This window comes from Oxyura jamaicensis, chromosome 1, assembly GCF_011077185.1.
Source record: "Oxyura jamaicensis isolate SHBP4307 breed ruddy duck chromosome 1, BPBGC_Ojam_1.0, whole genome shotgun sequence".
Taxonomy (NCBI): domain Eukaryota; kingdom Metazoa; phylum Chordata; class Aves; order Anseriformes; family Anatidae; genus Oxyura; species Oxyura jamaicensis.
The window spans coordinates 98,757,593-98,777,809 of record NC_048893.1 but is presented as its reverse complement, the minus strand read 5'-3'; the positions used below and the strand labels follow the sequence as shown (position 1 = coordinate 98,777,809).

Here is a 20,217-nt window from a genome sequence, read left to right as displayed (position 1 = left end):
ATAACAGCAAAAAACACAGAAGTATAAACAAATAATAAAACACGACCTGCTTGGCAAGCGTTTAAACTCAAATTCAAGCATGAAGCTAAATTGAGTGGCAACTTTGGCCTGACACAGCAATAAGAAAAACAAAAAAACCCCTCCCATTCCACACTGCAAATGGTGTGAGATTTCTGAATCTTTTCTGTCATACAAAACCATGGCTGTGCTTGTGGGTGGAAGCACTAGAGTTCAAGATGCACCCATACAGAGGGTAAAATGGCTGACATGGCATTCCCAAGTTGATCCAAAATAGTCTATTCACATTTGGTATAAAACCTGTATTTTCACATGGCTTTCTCAGTAGAATAAATAGTATCTGAACACTTCCTGCAGAGAGACTCTGCTTGACATCAATTTCTGAACCTTTTTTCTAAGTAGCAATCTGTTCGTAACAAAACCTTCAGGAGAAAAAATAATGGACAAAGAATTCAAATCCAAATACAAAAAATACAGAAAATTCTGTAGTTCCATACAACCTACAACTAAGGATAGATATCCCTAGATATCCCCAGATAACAGACAATGCCAAAACTTACATAGATTCAAGGAGCAGCAGGACAAGTTCAAGAAAGAGGGATATTAACTACATAAAAATTATGCCTTACAAATAAATTTCATAAGCTGCAAATCAATGTTAGGGGAAAGAATCATAGATATTTGCTCTGTTTTAGTTATCTACTTCTGGCTACCGCATGAGACAGGCTTCTGGGTTAGGTAAGCTCATATAATTCCTTATAACACTATTATTGACCAAAGTTTTTTTTACATTTGGGGGGGCCCCCCCCCCCACTTAAAATGAAGTATTTTCAGAATAAGAGAATAAGAACAATAAAAAACATTGTGTATTAGGTTTTTCTCTTAAATTCCAAGATTGCACTAGTGAAATCAAAAATTTCTTCCTGATTCCATGTTTTGTACAGCTAACTTGAATTATTTGCATAATCCAAAGTATAGGTTTAGAGATTTTTATCTCATCTGCATTGCAGTATTATCAGCAAATAGGACCAGGGAATCTAGTTTACCAGCCCTTTTCCCCTCCTTTCACCCAAAATTGGCGCAAAAAAAAACACCCTTCCCCCAAGTTGGTGCAAATATAAAATAATACCAGAATTCCCCAGGAGACTGGTGTTGCTTCTGCTAGCTTTAATAACTCCCGTACTAGTTACCAATGAAAAAAGACAGTTCGTCTTAAATAGAAAAGTCTAACCAACAAAATCAAGGGTGGAAACTCCATGCTATGAACTACAGAACTGCATTGCAGGCATCTTGCAACCACAATGATAATCTATGCAAGAATTTTCAATAATAAATATGCCAAAAATCATCATAATCTGCTCAACTGAAATTGATAATCAGACAGAAAAGTAAAAAGGAGAGAATACATTATTTTTCTTAAATTATTTACTTAGCTCCAGTGAGAAAAGGAACCACCTTAAAAAGTTCAGTTCATAATAGAAAAACATCCATGCCACAAGGTTTCTCTTTTTTTTTTTTTTAGAAGATTTTTTATAGTATTCTATTGAGGATATAAAAATAATTAAATAATATGTATATATAGTTCATATCGTTGTGTACCTGAACTGAAGAATACTGTTTGAATGTAACAGAGCAGTTTGGAGTATTTCCGTCTCTTTGCTTCTCTTCATTCATCAGGCCTATTCACTCAGCACTTTGCCATTGCTTTGAAAAAAAAAATAATAAAATTGCATCTAGCAACATAAAAAACACAGATGATCATAAAGTTTGAATTAAGCATTGATTACTATTGACATAAGCAAAGAAAAGCCAAATTTCATTTGCAGTAGCAAAAATTAACAAGGAAAAAAATAGATTATTTCCCAAAACCAAAACCATTTAAGCTGCTGTTGATCTTATTTTCAAAAAAAAAAAAAAAAAAAACAATGACAGTCTAAGAAAGTAAAAAAGCTAACAGTAGCAAAAATCATACTATTCTATGGACTTCCTCTCATCCTCAACTGCTTATAATGGATGTTGTAGATGCTGAAGGTCACTCTAACCTCATGGCAAAATGTTTAATTAATTTTAACCTAGGATTATGGCATATTTTCTGCTGTTTTTTATTTGTTTTCAACATGCCTTTTTTAAAGTTTTGAACAAAATGCAAGGAATGGGTATTAGAGAATAGCTGTGACAGAGTGATGGACGAACCACAATAGGTACAAAAACAAATACAAAACAACAAAACACACAGAAGACCTTTAAGATTTTTTCCATACAGGAACATTTTATACATCAACTATGAACAAAGTATTCCGATGAAAGGACAGATTTGTTCTGCTCTTTATTGTTTGTGGGATTTTCTGCAGGAATCACATTCTAAAATAGCAGTAGTAGAAATGCTTTTCTGTAAAGCTAGAGTTCCGTCAGTAACATGTTATTTTTGTGTTAATGGTCAGCTGCACCTACTTTCTTTAATAGTAACTCTCAATGAAAACCAGTGTCCTATTTGCTCCTGAGTCACTGTCTGCGTGGGAATGGTGGGGGAGGATGGCGGTAAAGCATCAGCACCTTTAAATACCATATTTTTCTCCAATGAGTTTCCACAATCCTTTCCAAATTGTTATTCAGGGATATCAGGAATGATTTTCTTTCTTTCCACCTCAAGGCTTACCCTTGAGTCATTTAAGTCCCAATTATAACTTGATATTGTAGTGTGATGCAACATCAAAGCTCTAGTGTGATGTAGGGACCTTTACAGAACTGTGACTTCCAACTGTGCTAAACCGCACAGTTCACCCTCACTGCACTAGCTGTTACCTTCTTCTGTGTTTCCTTCTATCCTTTTCTACGCCATTCCATGAGTCATACAAGTCATAGAAGCTGTCTTCAAAATGAGCTACTGAATGATATCTTCATGTGTTTTCACAGTGGAATGGGTTGTTGCCATGTCTTTTTTTTTTTTTCACCAAGCTTCAGCTCAGAAATCGGATGATCTCCTTTAACATCTCAAAGCAGCACTTACAAGGGATAAAGACAGTGTATACCTAGACAGCACCAGCAATGGTTGAACATACATTAAGGGAGGGAAACTCAAGTGAAGATCATATGAGTTAGACTGAAATTCTTTCTATTTCTAAATAATTAAAAAAAAAAAAAAAAAAAAAAAAAAACTGCATGTCATATTTTCTGACTTCTGCCTCATAGTATGGTATACACTTCTGTATTTCTATTTATGTGTACCCTGTTTGCAAATTCTATATTCCAGTGTTTGCTCTTCTAGTATACTCTACAGAAAGGTACAATCATGTTTTATTTTTTTTCTCTTTTTGTAACACAATTCCACATTCAAATTTCAACACTATAAGAACCATGAATTAAAGACATTGAAATGGAAGTTCTGCTTCATTATACTTCTAACAATAATACTATAAAAATTAGGAAAAAAAAAAAAATATCTTTAAAAATCAGGAAAATTAAGACAGATTTTAATCCACTTTACAACTTTTCTTGCCAGTTTTAGACAATTCAAACTGTCAAGAATATCCCAATAAATAAAACCTAGAATGGCAAATCACCATTTAAAATGAAATCTTATTACAAAGAAAATGTGGTCACAAAATAGTTCTATCTGCTATATTAAAAATTAATGAAGAAATGATTCTCTTGTTGCAAGAGTAACACATGGTTGAAATCCACAATCTAATATAGTTTTAATTTATTACAGTTGAAATTAAATATTTAGATTATTTGATGGAATAAATAATGCTGGTGAATTCTCAACTGTATGCAATTACATGTTCAATTATGTACTGAAAGAGCAGTGGGGAATCAAAATCTTCACTGTAAATCCAATTGCAAGCTTTTTATAAAATAATTAGTTGACCACAGAATTTAGCTTCAATGGCTCTATTGTTTGGAAAAAAAGCATCACACTGAACTTATTTATATAGACGCTTACATTTATGTATGAGTATATCAACATACAGATACATCACTTTTCTTTTGCTTATTTGAGCTTTCCTCAGTGAAGGGAAATTAGCTTCTGAGTAAGCTGATTTTATTTTTTTATTTGTATAAATACATTTATTTTAAACAGCAACACTGCACAATTCAAGACGTTATTAGTTCTCCCAGAATTAATATTATAGTTCTCTATGCTACACATATCCATGAGAAGTAGAAACTCCACTACTACTCAATACCACAATTCAATTTAAAGACTACCTTTGCTCTTGAGATCCCACTTGCCAGTAGAGAGGTATTTGTCTAAAAAGCTATGCCATTAATTCCTAACACAGCTAGAGGATTGACTTCTGTTTGCTAATTTGTACGGATATATATATAACTGTAGAGATAATGTAGATGTTGACCTGATTATATTTCAGCTATTACAGTTCAGATCTGAATTGCAACAAAGAAAAAAAAAAAAAAAAAAAAAAAAAAGGACTGAAGCATTACTGACACAAAACTGAATAAAATGGAATTCTATTTTATAAGCAAATACTTCAATAGGTACTTAATAAGACTTTTCAATCAATAAATAATTGTTAAAATTACTGAGGACGTGAATCATCTAGTCTCTCCAAAAACAATCCATAAGTCCATCATATTCCACACAAAGAAAATTACTGGAAAGCATTTATAAATATATAAACTAATTAGCAGATTAAAGAATATTTAAATAACTTATACCAAAAAATAAGACCAGAAGAGAGCAGCAGCTATGTTACTGATTCGAAAACTGTTCAATGAAATAAAAGTATTACAAAAACATTTGGTTAATTTAAATGTTAGAACGGGAATGGGTTAAACCAAATAATCTAGATTTGATATAAAAAGCATGATTCTGAGTACTTTTTTCTTATTATTGGCACTCTATTAAGGCTAGTTTCCTGTACATTATAACGAGGTGTTAAACCAATAGAAGCAGCTCCTGACACCTCTTCTCTACTGCCACTTTCTCCTATCACCTTTCTATGCACCTCCTTATTTCTGCAGAAGTGGCTGGGTGACCGTGTGGTGAAGTAAAGCCCATGCAAATTAGAAATAACTTAAAGGGAAGAAAAAAAATCCTAGATGAAACTGTACAAAATCTATGGCACAAGGATAAGATCTTCAGTGATTTTTTTAAAACTAATTAAACTATTTACTGGGATAACTATTTGTTTCCTTAGAAATAATATTTCATTTCTTAGTAATTTAAGTGATCCTTCTATCTAGTATAAAATCACCTAAAGCTTGAATTCTTTGAAGATACGGCAGTATGAAAATGGTGTAAATTGATGTAAATGGTGTAAAAACAATTGAATTCCTTTTAGCAACTACACAACCAGGTGAAAGTTTATCAACAAGCAAAGATGCAGGATGCAGAAAAGTTCAGAATATGCTAACACTAGAGATGTACATTTTTTAAAACCCAGTGCCACATAAAGGGGCACACCTGAATATAATGGCATTAATACAGGTGTTTTTGTTGTTGTTGTTTGGTTTTTGTTGTTGTTGTTGTTTGTTTGTTTTAATCTGTACAGCAATAAAATCTCCAACTATTTGGCAGCTTGGCTTACCTCTTACCTCTTACTCACTTTGTAAAGAAGACAGCATACTTTAGCTTTCCTATAAGCTCTTGCTAAAACTGTGGATTCCCAGGAAGGAATGTGGAGATTTTGCAAAGCCATCTTACCTTGACAAAATGGATAATGGATTCTTTTTTCTTTAGATCAAAACACCTTTTATTTTGGAACATGAGGAAAACATGTATCATGCAATGCTTCAAAGCAAAACAATGAATACCATGGCCTTTTAACGCACTCTGAATTATTTAAAATTATCTAAGAAAGTTACAATATAATAACAGCATGATATCACTAGCTACTACAAATTCAATTAGCATATGGTTATCTTCAGACTGGTTTTTGTTTTGTTTTGTTTACCCCAAATAAATATTTCTAATTCATGTTTAAATTAATTTCTGTGATTAAGCAAAACCCCAAAATGTATCTTTGGTAAGGCATTATAATATAACTCCCAGGAATGTAAGTCACAGTTATATTATATACTGCGTTAACACAAGTTATGTTCCAGAACAAAGTCATTCATATTCAATTTTTTGTGTTTAATTAAATTCATAACTACAGTGTTTCATGGTGAACAAATCAGGGTCAGTCAATGCTGAATTTCATTTATGTTGGAGAATAAAGAAGGAAACTGCAGAGCAGAAAGATGGTCTTTTAACTTCAGCCAAGAGATCCGCTGAAACAACTATTTGTTTGGGATGGTGGAGAGGAGGAAAAAAGGATCTTCTATGGAGAAACTCCAAACATAATCTCTTCCTGACAATTTTCACTAGGATTTTATGATGTGACAGTTAGGCTTTGAACATCAAATCACAACCAGATTTATTTCTGGCTGTGGTAATATAATGGAGTGGTTGCACTACGCTGAGGTGTATGGGTTATCCCAGCTTCTAGAGAAGACAATCTGTACCAGCACGTTTACTGAGGTACCACTCCAGCCTTCAGGAAAGTTATACCAGAAAAGTACTCTACATAAAAGTTCATAAAAAGCCACAAAACTCTGTCTGAGTCAGACAGAAGTGAGAAAGTCAGTCATTTTTTTTCCCCCTGATCCTAAATGGAAAAAAGACAGAAGAAAAGGTTTAAATTATGATTAAGCTAAAATATTTTAGGATTATCAAAATAAAAACATAAAATAATATACATATACATAAAATAATAAACATTATATTTTCAATACCAGGCACAATTTCTATAAAACGTTATGGAAGCATTTGAAGGAGGGAGAGGGGGGCATTGGCTATTTTTAGGAAGTCAACGTTCTTTTACTGTGGTTTTTAATATACATATTTCAATATTTTCAGGAAAATTATTTTTTGATACATTGTAACTGCAGAATAGGAATTTCCAGAGAATGTTTTATTTTAACTTAAAAATGTTTTCTGTAGATATTATTCCATTTTCATCTGTGCCAGAGACAAGAAAGGGTAAGGAAGAAAGTATATTCAAAGATGAGGTGTCTGAACAAACCCAGATTAGAGATTTTCAGTCCTCACCTACATTAGAGAATAGTACAAAGAAAAATGCATAAAGAAGAAAACATTTGGTTTCTGTACTTAAGGGCTAGTAACTTCCTTGAGATGGACAGACATGGTCTTTCAAGTTAGAGAAATGCTAGATGATGAAACAGACAGGCTGTCAGCTCTGTGGCATTGCCACAGGATGACAGTTTTCTATAGCTGTATAGTGAAAGAGAAGGAAATGAGATTGATAAATGTAGCAGAACCAAGATGCTTCAGGACAGGGCTAAGATGGTCCTGCTTTTCCTTCAGTTTTTTGATCCTACACAGATCCCTCCTCCTTTTTCACCACAGATTACACCTGAGTTTTAGAGACGGATGGTTCTGGGTAAGGACATTGAGCTCCCCTGCCTGTGGCAAGTGGGAAGGTCATGGATGTTGGCACCCAGTACAGGCTTCTGACACCAAACATTTGAGCAGACAAGTTTGAGCTGGGCTACAAGTGTATGGCATGTGACATGGCAGCTGACGGTTCTGAGGTAAGAGGAGGTTGGAAGTGGATTTGCTGGAGACAGCAAATTTACTGAGAGAAAGCATGTTTTGGTTAGACTGTAGACTTTGGTTTGTCAAGCCATGTAGTGGGACAGAGGAAGGCTGTGAAGGTCTCTGACTGGAAGCTGTAAAGGTAAAAAGGATGACGGGATTAAATAATTCTGCAGAGCTGTGAAGAGAGCTTGAGCCTTTTTGGAATGGCTGGAAACCTCAGAAAGCTGCTATGAGGAAGGACTGGGCTAGCTACTAGGAGCTACTGACACACCTGGGCACCTCCATCCAGAACACTGCTGAGAAAGCGAGAGTACTTGCTGTCCCCTTGGCCTGTAGGTAGCTGGGTTAGGTTGCAGTAGCTGCAACATACATCAGCCCTCAGTGCTAATCCTCTGAAATTGGGTTTCTTAGACATTTAAGCCATTAGGAGGAAGTAGACTTACATTATTTTAACAGTTTGTGTCTAAACTAATTTAGACTTAGTATCATAAATGCAATGCTTTATGCAATGCTTTCTACAATCATCATCCTCTTATTTTTCAAGAACTTGAAGTGTTATAACAATTCATCAAACTCCTTTCATTTCAGGATGATTTTTAGGTGCTGGCAAGTGAAGTAATGAGGAACATATGTTGATACTATAGAAAGGTGAGATGCAAAGACTGGAGAGAGCCATTTAAAAATCTATGTGCTAGCCAGCATCTGTGTCATATTTCAAAGCTGCAATAAATGAAGTAAGATTTGCTGGATTTTGTTGTCAGTGGTAATAGGTTTAGGGTTTACATTATGTGTGCATGTCTACAACGAGAAGAGTTCCTTGCCCACAACAACCTGGGAAAAGAACAGTGCCTTCTTGCACTTTGCTTGCCAATACAGACTACAGCTAGCGGTATAGGTAGAGCAATCTGGAAATCTAGGAGTGGCATTTTGGCCTCAGAAGCAAAATTTTATACAATCATATACAGGTATATGATCACACAGATGAGACTGCTTTATCTACTTTTTAGTGTTCTCTCATTGAGCTTGAGTTCATTTCAATTACACTTCAAAACTGAAGAATAGGGTTAAAAGTATTCCTGAACTTTTTCTATATTTCTATCAAATTTACCACAATGGGGAACTGACACATTGCAGAGTCTCATAGACAAACATTTTGCTCAAATAGAATAATACCATGGACACTTAAGGCAATCCAACTGTGTTTAACACTACTTAGGATCTAATATGTAGTGTATAAATATTGGATATGCATGTTGAATGACCCAATGACCATAGAAAGATATTTTTGAAAATGAATGGAAAAATATGCATATATGAAAGATGGAAAACAGACCATGAAACAAAATAAATGAAAGTTGAAAAATGAATAGAAAAAAACAGTATAACCTTAAGGTGTGAGAAGCGAAGTCTGTTTCCAATAAGGAAAACATGCTTTGTACTTTTGTGGTGCATTGATGTTCAAACCTCATTTCCTGACAGAATATTATGCTGATGGAGATTCTCTGTTCTTCTCTTCACCTAATCTGTTGTCTCTTCTTCTTGAAATAAACAGAGAAACATGAAGCCACAGTACTAATCATGAAAATATAGATTTCAAAAGATTAAACAAGCAGGTGGTTTGTGAAATCTAGTTACATAATTTCACCCCACCATCTGTATTTCTAGTCTTTTCTCTAGAACCATTTCAATGATGTCTTTCTTGTCTACCTCCTCTTTTTTTATTCTTCCCCCAAAAACCTGAAGCAATGGAAAAATAAATAAATATATCTTTAAAATTTTATCATAATTACATCTTCCTTCCACTTCATAACCATGCCTTACACAGTCTGTTTTGTGTTCTCATTAAAAAATCGCCCCAAAGTAGTTTGCTTGTTGTGTTTTTTGCCACTTTCCTGCAATTACAATAATGTGTGCTCATGTGTTGCTAGAACACCTTATCACTGCTGAAGTGTTTCTGGAAGCACAGCCTGCACTGAGTTAAATCTGCATCAGAATTCCCTCAGGAACAGGCTACTCTTTAGGATTTATAGAAGTTCAGCCCCTATTCTCAGGTCTTATTCAAAAGTAGCATTTTGAACTATTATTATTCACTATTTGTAAATCTGAATCCAAGTGCATTTGAGCCAAATTGATTATTTCCAATTTATTCACTGGGATTTAGCTCAGAAGCAAAAAAGTTCCTGTTCAACACTGATTTTCAGGCTCTCTTAATACATTTTTCCCATAACAAGGTCTTTCATACTTTCAAAGGAAACACAGCAGTTTCTTCTACTAATGCTGCTGCAAGAATTGCCATTGACGTGCAATTTCGAAGTATATATTATAAATAGAAGAAGTGGTAAACAAAGCTACAGTAAAGCTGCTTGATAGCTTAAAATCTGCACTAAGCTGTAGAAGCTTCACTATGGGAGTTTCAGCTCTCCAGCTAATTAAATTTGTGAAATTCATACTGAATATTAACACAAAGTAAAGCATTGTTCTGGTGTATACTATATCTTTTCTGTTCAAAAAACTTCCAAATACTCAAGTGAAACCAAATCAAACTGTCGCTCTGTAACTTATAGCTAAATTTTACCCATAATGAAATGAACTGTGAAAAATATATTAAATAAAATACATACTTATTTCTCTATTGTCAGTGTTGAAATTAACTTGGGAGAAGCAAGAAACAGTATTTATATGCAGTTGTAGTAGTGATTTTGCTTTCCATTTGCATATTAAAACTTACATTCCAGAAAAGCAAATGACTTTGATAGATCGCCTTACACATAACTATTGAATATTTTTACACACCTTAAAAGAATTCAGGTAAATTTTAACATAAATCTGAATTTCCACACAGGGATAATTTTTATACCCTTTACACATTTTTTAAAGCATTTTTATTTTCTCGGTGAGAGTTTTAATAAATATTGTCATATACTTCTAAATTAAAAAGGTTTTCAAATTAAAACGTAATAAGCCTTTTTTCACTATTGACAGATACCACTTCAAAAAATATTGCATATACTGGATTTGACTACTGAATACTGGATTTGTGGGGTTTATTGTTTTTCTTTTTTTTTTTTTTTTTTTTGCCTTGTACATAACCTAACTAGAAGTTTATGTTCTACGTATGCTATCCTTGGGAATAGCCATGTACAGTGCTATGTTATGACAGCATTTCTGGTATTAACGTACAAACTTTATTCCATATTCTCTTTGCTGTTTCTGAGCACTCAAACCAAAAACTTGGTCTATCTTCTTGACGTCTTCTGCTAGGTGAGAAAAAACGCAGCAATAGGGTGAATTGAAAGATATTTTTAGCTCCATAGCCTGTCTGCACATACTCAAAACAGAGGACTTCCAGCAGACAGACTCCTCCTGACTGCATCTCCTTGCTTCAGAATCTTCAGCTCTGGACATTTTTTGTTGCATTTCCCTTGATGATCCCAAGCTCTCGCCTTGGAATTGACAGTGAAGGATTTCCTCCCATTCACCTTTGCTGTCCCTCTCATTATTTTATAAATAAAGATGTCATATATCTGCCTTCACATAACTACTATGGACTTTTTATCACATTTTTCTGTCATTTTTTCCAACTAACAAAATCCTAGTCAGAGTAGCCATTCCTCCCACAGATGCTGCTTTGTTATAGAAGTATCTTTGATACTTCTCTTTGCCATTTCTATCCTAGCAGTTCTGAATATAGAACGCAGAACCACACGAAGTGGCCAAGATATAGGGGCACCACAGATTTATATAGCACCCTAATTACATCATTTGCTCTCTATTCCTCTATATCCTAGCAATTCCTAGCATTTAGTCTGTTTAGTCTGTTTTCCTGACCTCTAAGGGTAAGCAGTATGTTACCATAGCTGCTACACAACTTCTTCATTATCGCATTTTCCTGTCCCAGTCCCATTTGGAAAGTGGGTAGCAACAAAGATTGTAGCTCACTCTGGTACACAAAAACAAGAGATTTGTCTGATATCACTGCATTACTTGCCTTTACGGGCAGAAAAGCACAAAAAACCGCATAGGTCTTACAAACAACACTTGGAAAAACTGTTTCTCCTGTTCCTCAACAAGGCATCCTTTACATCCTCCCATGGAGTTAAGCCAAAACTTCCTCCACAGAAAGCAACTGCTCTTTCACCTGTCCTCTCTGCTTGATGGAAATACATGAGAGCTCTGACAATTGTGCAATGGTTGACAAGCCTGGACATGTCTTATCTTGGTATTCTTCCCAGTAGAAGGTCAGTTATCTCAAAACTGTGGCAACAACCCAAATCTGGTATCAATCTCCATTGTAAAGAATGAAATATTTATTCAGTTAAAAACTGAAGCAACTGGCTTGTGTCATCCTTAAAGACACTTTACCTTCCTACATGTCTGAAACAGGGAAGGGAAAAAAAATACAGTATTACAATTTGTCTCCTGGATGTTCTGAAATGTTGACTGACATTTTGCACATACAGGCATTGTTTCTGACCAAAAATCTTTAGGACAACGTCCTTGTATATTGTTGTAGATTTCTGCCTTTCTTTTCTTCATTTCCTTTGTCTCTCTTAAATCTCTCACACTTGTGTCTCTGCTGACGTTTTTTCTGTGGCCTAAGGATATCAGGAAACTAGTTTTTTCACTTTCAGCTTCTCCTGAATGACTACAAATCAGGTCTTACACCCACAGAGCACAAATGGATTGAAAGGGTCTAAACACAATGATAGAAGTCTAGACAGGAATATAAATTAATAAACACATGGGAGGAACATTTTCAGAGGTCTTTTTAAATAACAAAAAATTTTGAACAAAATGCCTCTTTTTTTCTCTGAATGCAAACTAATCTTCAGAGTATTTTGTTGTGTTATTATTGTTACTATTATGTTTATATATTATTTAATAATAATAACATAATTATAAACATGTTAACTTGATACTTGTCTAAGATTTGATTCTTTTCAGATTTTGGCTACACAGACTCAACTGCTGCTGGTGGGATTTCTACATCCCTCCTTAGAGATATCCAAGAAATCTCTAACATCTCCTTCTATACCCTCTCTTCACTAAACATTAAAAGGTTATTGTCAGTATGGTAACTGATTTGCATTTTTGACATCTCTATTAAACAGTGTCAGAAGTACAAAATTTGTGATGTCAAAACTAAAACCATGACATTTAGGTTCTTTTGTTTGTAGAAAACAAACTCATAGACATTTTATGGTGCTAACATTTTCTATTGCAGGTCACATATAGATTAATCTTCTAAAGGATGACTTCAAAGTCTTGATTTTTGAAAAGGATTACTTTTATTTAGGCTCTTTCATAGACATTGCCTAGCCCAATCTGACAAATGCATCCAATACTTTAGTGCGAAAACTAGTATTCTCACACAAGCAAATGCTTAGGTCATGGTTCCTCTTGCAACCAAACAAGCATTTTTTTTTTGTTTGTTTTCCCCAATAATAAACACTAATTTTAGTACACAGATTTTCACTAGTAAGTGCAATCTACTGAAGGTTTTGCACTTGAAGGTTCATAAGATATAAGGGATATTGTTCTCAATATTCTGTGCATTATTATTATTTTTTTTAAAAAAAAAAAAAAAAAAAAAAGAACTAGATGGTGATTTGTCAGCTTTGCTGGATTTTTTCAATTTTTCTGAGAAAGTTATTTTTTCATTCTTCTTGCAAGCTCTCCCATGAAGGGCAATGAGTTATTCTGCATTGTTCACCAAACATACTAACTTTCCCAACAGAAAATTTGGAAAGTGTGTCCCCTGCCTTTTCCAGAAGGCCTATGTACCCTAACAAAAACAGTCAATATGATAGCTTTTCTCCTCTCTGTCACCAGACTATAGGACTTGCCATTCTGATTCAAAACATCCTTGCCAGGACTCTTTATTTATTTGTTTCTTTGTTTACTTTAATGATGGCAATAAATAGATGCTTTGGGAAAAAACAAATTGTCGTTAGTGTATATGACACATCCCTGAGTATTCTTTTATCTGCATTTACTTACAGAGGTAAGGAGACTTGGTAGGAGATCTGGTAAATTCTAATCATTTAGTAACTTGGGTAATGTCATTCTTCTCCTTTAATTCTAGTGGAAATCTGCCATACCAGTACTGAGTAATATCAAACATATCAATACAGCATTTACCTAAACCAGAAAGTTGCAGAACATGAGAAAGGTGCATTGCAAGGAACAGCATTGGTAATATGCTGGACTGGCAAAATACATCTATTTATAATAATGCACATAGTCTAATATCACACATTTAATTTTGGCAAACAATCCAGTTCTGTATAGAAAAGCAGTGACAAGAATACTAATTAAAAAAATGGATGTTGACATCTGGCTTATAGAAGGAGTACTGAATTTTTGTTACATTGAATTAATTCAGGTGACTGTGGAAAAATAGAATGCATATGTACATACGTAATTATCCTGAGAAACAATTTAGAAAAGTCTACAAATTATTTCAAGCCATATTAACTTTGAATAGAATTGGATGCAAATTTCAAGCACAATTTTTTAAATGTAAAAAGTAGCTTTCATCATCGGTAGACGTTTCCGTGAGAGGTAGAGACAAGTAATAAGTAATCATTGTGTTTTCTTCAGCTGTATAGTCATAGCAATTATAATTCAAGATTTACTGCTCTGGCAGTGTGTCACAGTGTGTCACTGCGAGGGCAGTGTACCCATCACAACTTCTGCCAAATATTGGTGTTGCAATGACGCGAGAAACCTTTTCAATTTCTGAGTATCAAAAGCAGTTCTAAAATCTGACATAGGAATTTCCAGTGTTTCTGAATGTTACTTGTTTAGAAATTAACAGACCACAGGTGACAAAAATAGTAATTGTACAAAAGATTGGTACAACTTTGGTTGGGAACCAGGTCCAAATTAAACTTTTTTTTTTTTGATTTATTATAAATCTAAATTGGGAACAAATTATAAAACACTGTCAGATTAATACCACTGAATCTGAACATCTTTTTATTCAGAAAACAGGTAATCGTGGGCACGCTGGCCTGTGTGTTGAGGATGAACACCACCTGTCTCTGGAGGGAAAGTCCAAGCATCCCATCTATTTGGATCTTGCCACTTCTGAACTTTCCAAGAAGCGTGCTTGTAGGACAAAGTTGTTGTTGGACATGTCATAGGACATTCTGAACAGCTACCCATGTGAAATATATGGCCTTGTTCTACTAATGCAGGGAAGATTCCTGTGCAAAGAACTTAATCACAAATTTATTATAAATGTTGTAGAAATTAGGGATTTTCACAGAAATGCTAATAAATGTATGATAAAAAATAAAACTGAGTCAAAACCAAGTCTTTTTCAGAAAGAACAACAGGATTCAACATCAGCTACCATCCTCGTCTCAGATAACCCAGAATTACTTCTATATAGTTGCTATATTAACAACTTCTTGTATTAACTGTGTCACCAGAGGGTAAAGTTTACACAGGCTCCTAATTCCACAGGATGACTTTTCTTAAACAGGACGAAAACATATTCGGAATTGAAACCACAAGAGAGTAGCACAATAGAGGAACAAAAGGAGAGGGGGAGCGGTTGGCTTCTATCACTTCTATTTTCTTGGGGCGGAGGCAGAGCTGCTAGCAAGCCCCAGTGTTTCTGGGACAGACACCAAATCCGTGCTGAGAGCAAAGTGGTGGAGCATAGGGACAGCCCCTCCCCTCAGCCGTGGCAACACAATTCCCTCAGAACAGGGAAAAAGAGAATAGTTAGTGTATCAGCATTGCCTCAAGGAATGTGGACGCCTTTGACATTTGACATCGCATTTGACATTGCTCTCTCAGCATCTTGGACACCGTTTTTCATGGTTATCATCATGAATGGAACCAATCTACAAACTCAAATTCATTTTTTTCACCAAACATTATAAATAGTGCTTCCCCTTCAAGAGATATAATACATACAACTTATTAATTTATTGCTTTGAATGTGTAATTCTTGCTTGCATCCTTTATGCTGACTCCTTCACAGTCAATGCTATTTATGCAACATGTAGTCTTATGCAAATGAGAAGAAAATACTTTTACACAGGAGAAAGTGGACTCACTGAAATGTAAATCAAAACCACAAAGATAAAGCACAGTTTGCATTCTCTTCAGGACTTTCTACAGAAACATGGAGGGCAGAAGCACAATGATGGCTGTTTTTATTGCTGTTTTTTTCTTTTTCTTTTTCTTTTTCTCTGTGACTAATGCCTTACTGTTGTGAGTATGTGATAGGCTACTTACTGCTCAGAAGTCAGCATTCAATGTTTGCATTTAGAGTACAAAATAAAAATGAGGAAAAAAATCAAGTAGTTTCTGATTAGGATAAAAATGCAAGGTTTTTTTTTTTTTTCCCAGCTCTGCTTTTCAATAAGAGGGATGATACCTATGTGACTGGAGAAAGGAAAACATAAAAGGAAAAAAAAAGAAGGAAAAAAAAAGATTTTGTATGCAGATTACGTATGACAAAAACTTTTTTCTTTTTTCCAGTACTGTTCCTTCAAATTCTTTAGTAGTCTGACCCATATATGCTGCAAGAATTATTCATAGACCATTCTTTATGGAAAGAAGGAATAAGAAGAGCATACCCTGACTAGAAAAAAGCAAAAGAATGCATTGTTGAGATGTCTATATTATTAATAAAATATGTTATATACATCAGCTAAACCACAGGTAAAGATCCTACCTTGCTTACCTCCCACAAAGTTAAACGTCTTATTGGAACAGCTTTTCCCCAGCACCGTTGCTGATTTAAGTATGTGTCCTCCAGGAAATTCTGATATTTTTACTTTCATTTGAAAATCAGTAAGAAATCAATGAAAGCTAGGATTCCATGGTTTCTTGTAGGCCTGATTCCTGTTTTGGGCTGCAGATGTCTGGATCCTGGTTCCCAAGATTAACTATAGAACAGATTTTCAAAGAAAATTATGATTTTATTGATGGAAAATAATAATGGAAAGCACAGTTACATTCAATAAACAAGCAGCTTTTGACAAGCTCTAAGCATTATTTCTCTCTGGCCCACTGTTTCTTTGTTCCTACTGTATTTTCTGTGAAACCATGCCTGAAAGCTATAAGCGTAATACACTTACCAGTCATGCAATTTTAAACAGTTGTACTATCTAACAGCTTTGAGAACTTAGAGCATGTTCATGACTTACGAGACAAGCAGTGCAAGAGACCGACCGCACCCTTCTCTTTCTGTGACTGTTATTTCTTGCTAAGGTACATATGTATTCAAAAAGAAAAATCATCTGATGTAATTTCTGATCCCTGTTTCTGGTATTAATTGCTCATATATCCATTAGTAACTTACAACTTCATTCCGTGGCATGTGAACATTTCCCTTCTTAAAAACGTTTTTTTAATTATTTATCTATTCATTTATTTTTGGACAAACTAGAAGTAACCAAACCAATCTTGTCAATCACAATGCATTTTACCTGTCACAAAGGGTAAATGTAATTGCTTTAATTAAGCTGGAAATCAAACACAGATCTGACCATATAAGGGAAACAAACCCATTGTTGTTAAAACTGACAAAGTGTGAAGGTCACAACTTACATATTAATATATTCTTCCATGTGACCTTCTGTTGTAAACAAAGAATATTAAATGCTGTTATTCATCTTCTTCTAATGAACATATATTACTCTGGAGTCTAATGAACAGATAAAACATCTTTGTTCATCAAATATTTATTAAAGTAATATTTTCTATGCTTACCAATTAGAAGGGTATTTTATTACAAATTTAGAGCATGCCAACTTTGAAATCCTTGGAGACTAAGTGCCTAAGAATGCCAAGAAACAAAGAATGGTCTTCAGCTCATTATCTTCACATGGCTATTTTCAATAAATAAATATGAATATATAATAATAACAAAACCAGTGTTAGGTCAAGGGAACAACCAGTGGGTTTACTAATTCCTTTTTCAATCACTGGTCTCACAATAACCAGTTCTCTCAGTGATCTCTGAACATGTGTAAAAGGTACCCTGCATCAGTGCTATCTGCAAAGAATTTGTTCCTGCTATCATCCTGTTATAGCCATTATCTAAATAAACGTAACACAATGCAACCGTGTTGTTCAGTAAATGCGTACAAATATATGTCCGCCAATAAATAGTATACAATGTCATAAAAGCATATGGTATAATCTTTCTGTGGTATATATACAAATATTCACATGCACACACAGCTTGTATAGCACTTCCTGTTGACCCTTTGAACCTGACAACAGGTAAATGTCTTAGGGGCACAAGGGTTCACATCTCTACAGCAAGCTGAAATACTGGTGGTAGGCACTATCTACTTACACATGCATGTTAATACCAAGGAAATGCAATGAGTATTCTATGTGGATGTTCTTAGCTTTTGCAACCTTGTCGGCTTCAGTTTTTGGAGATGCCAGTAACATGCATAGATTTCAGCAACTCAATATTTTCTCTGGTGTTTTTGTTATTTTTTTTTTATGAAAATAACTGTCACATAAGACACTACTAGATTTTTCCTACAGGTTCTTTAAAACTTTAAGATTACTAATAAATAAGAGCATAAAATATTTTACATGTAGAATAAATACTTTTCTTAGGAAAGAAAGGGCTAAAAATTCACAATCAACAAGCCCTTACAACTGGATTACCTTTAGCAAGCGTGAGCAACATATTTTGATAAACAACAGTTTAGACATTTTTCTTTTTTCTTTCTGGCATTTGATGTTGGAAACTGCATTTCCATAACAAGCACTTATCTGAAACACTCAAAACAGTCAACCTTAAAAATCTGTTAAAACTGACATTGGTTTTCTTGCTGGTAAGAGCAAACAAGGATTTATCGTACAATTTACATAAAAGCCATTTTTTTTCTCCAATGCAGGACACTGGTGCCCTCTGCTGTCAGTTTGCTGAGCAGCAGCTTTGTCAGCTGCTGATCAGCAGCTTTGCTGATCACAGGCTTGGTGGTTTTTTTTCTTTCCAGTACCAGTGAAATTGCTTTTAAATTGTTATTAGCGTGTCACAATTATGCTTAGAAATCACAGTGTAAATGTGAAAGTAAGTGGTTTGCTTTTTCTTTCTAGCTCTTATAGACTCCATCAAGAGATAAATGTTCCATTCAAAGATCTAGTTTTTCTGCCCTCTATAAACAGTTTTCAATTATTGCATGCACACATAACGCACAGCAAATACTTAAACATGCACTCTGGAATTCTTCTGTGTGTCGTGAGATTTGTTTGTAGCCTTAAGAAAGTAGTGGGTGGCGTGTGGGTTTGAAACATTAGTAAGGATAGGTAATGTTCTAAACATTCTCAGTACATAAAGAAGCAGTTGTGGTTTAAGCCAGCAGGCAGCTAAGCATCACAGCCATTCACTCACACCCCCACCTCCACCCCTCAGTGGGATGAGGGAGAGAATCAGGAAAAAAAAAAAAAAAAAAAAAAAGGCAAAAGCTCTTGGGTTGAGATAAAGAATGTCTAATAGGACAGAAAATGAAGGGATAACTATAGCTATTATTAATAGTAATAACAGAAGGTACAAAGCAAGCGATGCACAATGCAATTGCTAACCACCTGCCGACTGATGCTCGGCTTCTCCCCACGCAGCAGTCCCCCCAACCCCATCCAGCCACCCCATATTTATTGCTCAGCATGACACCATGTGGTGTGGGACACCCCTTTGGGCAGCCCGGGCCAGCTGTCCCCTCCCAGCTCCTGGTCCCCTCCCAGCTCCTGGTGCACCCCCAGCCTCCTCACTGGCAGGGCAGCACCAGGAGCTGGAATGGCCTTGGCTCTGCACGAGCACAACTCGCCGGTGTTTTAGTTGGGGCAGAGCAAAGGTGGTTATTCTCACCCTAAATCCAAAACATAGCATCGTACCAGCTACCAGAAAGAAAATCAACTCTACCCCAGCCAAAACCTGGATAGAAGTCAGTGAAAGCACTTCCAATGATGTTAACATACTCCAGACCTGCCTCAAAAGCCATTGCTGCATCCTACAGTAAGTCTGTCTGCCCATCTCCTCACCTAGTTAAGGGTAAAACACCCTCCTCCAAATTTCAGGGCAGCCCTGATGCTGGTTAACTCTGTGGAAGGACTGGTGTAAAGCAAAAGGAAAGATGTGGCTGGGATGAATAAAACATTTCATCCAGAAGTCTTGAACTTAAGAGGAAATTTAACTACCACACCTGTGTCAAAATGCAGAGGCAGAGTATAGGCCGCAGCTGCTGCTTCTTTAACAGCTTTCCTCAGATAACAAGAGATTATTACTAAGTTTATATACATTTATACATGGTGCTCAGACAAAGTGATAATGAACGTGGCAAAGACTGCATATGCCCTATTCCCAGTAAAGTATGAAGAGTTAAGAAGCAGGTGTATAGCTGTTGCAGTTGCTACCGCAGTGTGTGTCACATTTAGTAACTACTTGTCCTGGCACCATCTGAGTTTTTCAAATACCTCAAAGTGCAACTAATTTCATTCTTGAAGGAAATTATGTAAAAGTGTAAGAATCAACAGGATATCCTGGGTCCAGGACTGCAGGTTTGAGTTCTAACCAAAGCATACAAAGTACGGAGATTTTTCAAAAATAGAGGAGATCAGCAGAGGAGATTATTACCTTCTGAAAT

At 35.2% G+C, this 20,217-nt stretch overlaps 1 long non-coding RNA gene across 2 annotated transcripts in view; it reads right to left on the bottom strand.

Moving 5' to 3' along the window:
* The window catches only part of LOC118160562, a 66,456-nt gene extending 46,768 nt beyond the window's left edge, over positions 1-19,688 (bottom strand). For both annotated transcript variants that reach the window (XR_004747569.1, XR_004747568.1), the window contains exons 1-3: positions 19,616-19,688; positions 16,290-16,494; positions 1,618-1,722 (exon numbers count right to left, since the gene is read on the bottom strand). This is a non-coding gene — a long non-coding RNA (uncharacterized LOC118160562). The remainder of the gene's footprint in view (positions 1-1,617; positions 1,723-16,289; positions 16,495-19,615) is intronic.
* Positions 19,689-20,217: the final 529 nt, after the last annotated feature.